The sequence below is a fragment of the Enhydra lutris genome, unplaced genomic scaffold (assembly GCF_002288905.1).
Source record: "Enhydra lutris kenyoni isolate GAN:26980312 unplaced genomic scaffold, ASM228890v2 scaffoldscaffold65, whole genome shotgun sequence".
Classification (NCBI taxonomy): Eukaryota; Metazoa; Chordata; class Mammalia; order Carnivora; family Mustelidae; genus Enhydra; species Enhydra lutris.
This window is the reverse complement of record NW_019154149.1, coordinates 1,230,721-1,234,290: the sequence shown is the minus strand read 5'-3', so window position 1 is coordinate 1,234,290 and position 3,570 is coordinate 1,230,721.

Genomic DNA, 3,570 nt, shown 5'->3' with positions numbered 1-3,570 from the left:
AGGGTTGTGAATTGTGTAAGATTGATGATTCACAGACCTGCATCCCTGAAGCAAATAATACATTATATGTTAATTTTTAAAAAAGAAAGAAAGGAAAGTGATTGTCAGGAGCTGGAAGGTGGGGGAAATAGAGAGAGGTTGGTAAAAAGGGTATAGACTTTCAGCTATAAGATGAATAAAGTCTGAGGATCTAATGTGACACATGGTGCCCATAGTTGATAACACTGCATTATATCATTTAAATTTGCTGAGAAATTAAGTGTTCTCACCAAAAAGAAAGAAAGAAAGAAAGAAAGAAAGAGAGAAAGAAAGAAAGAAAGAAAGAAAAGAAAAAAGAGCAAAAGCAAAAGATAGAGCTAAATATGTGAGGTAATGGCTGTCTTAATTAACTAGATAGAGGGAATCCTTTCACAGTGTATATGTGTATCAAACCACTATGTGTAGATTTTAAATATCTTACACTTTTTTTTTTAGCAATTATACCTTAATAAAGCTGACAAAAAGAGGTTGGCCTAATAGAACAATGAAATCACCTCTTGAAAACCTAGTATGACACCACCTAGGAGAAAGCACTCCATGAGTTTGAGGTGCTCTCTCTCAACACTCTGAACTAGGGCCCATCAACATACATCGTGGTTTCTCCCATAACAGGACCCATGAGGCTAAGAATTAAGGGGTAGTGGTGAGAAATACCTAATGACCCACTTGCAAAAATTTTGCACTTTGCTTCTCATTCCCACAACTCTGGCTTCTGTTCTTTTGGAAGTTTATTATCTAGGAGAGGACAATTTCTTTCAGGGAACACAACAATGCTTCCCCTGAACTAGAAGCTGAGACTGCCACTTCATGCCACTAGGCAAAGCAACAACAAAAAAAAAAAAAAAAAAGAAAGAGAGAGAGAGAGAATGACCATGTTGGTATGTTGGCTAGGGTGATTGATCTTGATTGCCATTAAGTACTATATACTAGTAGTATACTATGTTATATGATGGGACTACACTGTGTTTCCATTTCCCTACTGAGACATCCTTTACACTGCTTTCACTAAAACAATGAATGTCTTTGTTTTACACATGGATGACAGGATAGATCCCTAAAGTAGAATTTCTGCATCTGCATCACAAACTACATGGATATTTAACTTTACAAAGTGTTGTCAAATTGCACTCCAACATGGTTGTACCCACTTACATCTCCACCAGCAATGACTGAATTTCTATTTTTGCATATTCTTATGAATATTTAATTTTTGCCAATCTGATGAGCATAAAATGATCTCATTGTTGATTAATTTGCATTCCCCTGATTACCAGAGGTTGAGCATCTTTTCCTGTCTGTCTATGGCAATATTTAAAAAATAGTATCAATTCTCAATTTTCCACAAGAACAGTAGTGGCATTCTGAGCAGTGGTATGTACCACCTCATGAGGCAGTTCTTGGATTCATGCCCATACAACAGATTTTCCTCCCTAATTAGGTCTGGGTCTAGTATCAAATTTAGCTACCCCGAGAATATAGAATGAAAGAGGAACGCCAGTGCAGAATTTTAAATCACCATCTGATAATCTTCAAAATGGACAGTTCACATGGCTTTTTGTGTCTCCAATCTTGAATTAGCGTTATGTAATCCAGGGATTGCTCAGGCATAATCTTAGGGATTTTTGTCCCTCCGAGTTCCAGTTAGTAATTTGGGTTTCAAATAGCAGAATGTGGCTTGCTTAGGAGTACTGCATTGCTGGAGAACTGCCATGCCTTGCCTGTTTACAGCAACCCCAAATGCTACTGTCCAGGACAAGTCACAGCAAGCAGAGCAGGAAGGGATCTTCATAATCAGGCTGCCCATAGCCCATAATTTGCAGAAGGGGAAACTAAGTCTCAGAGAGCATAAACTGTGAAGTGGTAAAGAGCTGAGTGCCTAACCCATGTGCTCTAGCTTAATCCCCTGAGCCCTCTGGGTGGTTGCATGGTGCCTGGTCACAGGATCATTTTCCATGTGTGCTATGACATGAACAAGGTTGCTGTTGGTAGGCAATTGTTCATGGGTCTCTCAAGTTTCTGCATGTCTCAGGGGAGCTTTCATCTTTTGCCTCTGCCCCAGTTGTCTTGCATCTTCTTCCAGCATCCTTGAAACTGCAGTAGCTTCTCTTGTTACTCGCAAGTGGGGTAAAGTCAGGTAAATTCAGTTTCTCAGAGTTGCAAGCAGCGGTTTCAGAAGTTGTTAAGTGTGACCGGTGTCCTCTGGTTAAATTAGTTTGGGAAAAGTTGAGGCAAAAAAAAATTATAAAAAATACAAAGAGAGGGAAGCGGGTTCTTTTCTTGTCATATCCTTTAAGAAACTAAAGAGCTTTATGAATTGCTGCTGGATGTGGGGGTGGGGTCTAGTGGGCTAAGCGTCAAGAATTATTTGCATAGAAACATTCCTCCCTCCTTCCCCTTATGGAATGCCTATTAACATTGGAAAGAACAATAAGAACAATAGAACAAAATCAGTAGAAAACTATTTGGAAAGCCAGAGTAAAATGCTATAAAAACAAGGATGGAAATGCAGTTGCGAGGGGCAGTTTTCACATCCTTTGAAAACTGGGATGAGGTAGGCTATAGGTAAGCCAGCCTCAACTACATGTTCCTTTTGCAGACACACCCAAACCATGCAAGCTACTGGGATTTTGCCCACGGGTCAGACTTTAGAGTCAAAAGGGGGCTTAGAGACGATGCTAACTCTCTATTTACACATTGCCGCACTGAGGCCAAGTAGGAAGACACTTAGGGCTACCCCATTCGTTGGTGGCAAATGACGGTAATAAAATCTAAGTGCTCGGAGTGGCTCTTTAGTGTTCCTCACACATTCTTTGTCCTCACGTTGTCTTGTTTCATTTATTGGTAACTAAACCTTAAAATCTCTGAAGGCAAATATCATGTCGTTCCACTTAAAAGCTCCTCCTATGGGGTAACAACGTACGAAATTATCTACCATATTCGCTAGTCACTATGCAATCCAGCGCTGCCCAATCCAGCTTTCCACCATGATGGAAACGTTCCAAACTGGCACCGACCTATATGGTCACTACGAGATATGTCTGGCCACTGAGCACTTGATACATGGCTGTTGTGACTGAGGAACTGGTTCCTTAACTCTGTTTAATTTTAATTAGTTAGAATTGCCATTTAAACCGCCATATTTGCCTAGTGGCTACTGTGGGGACTAACTTAATGGTAGTGGCCGCAGAGTATGGCATGCGTCACAGAGCTGAATCTGGGGAAGAATGAGCAGCCAAGGCTAGGGTCTGAATTCCCTCGAAATATCTGGTGGATCCATGACAAGCAGTCACGTCACAGGACCAGGCTCCAGGCTGCAGTCATTCATTCAAGGGCATTTCACAAGCAAAGCAGCAGAAGGGCCAGGCCTTGGGTGGGGGAGGGGGCACAAGACAATAGGACGGCCGTTAAAAAGAGGCGGGGCCTGGCACGTGAGACTGAGGGGGGCCACGTCTACGTCATCACCGTGGGGGCTTTTGGGTCATGGGTCCGTGGCACTGATGCGTCACTTCGGTGAGGCAGCGACCCAGAGCC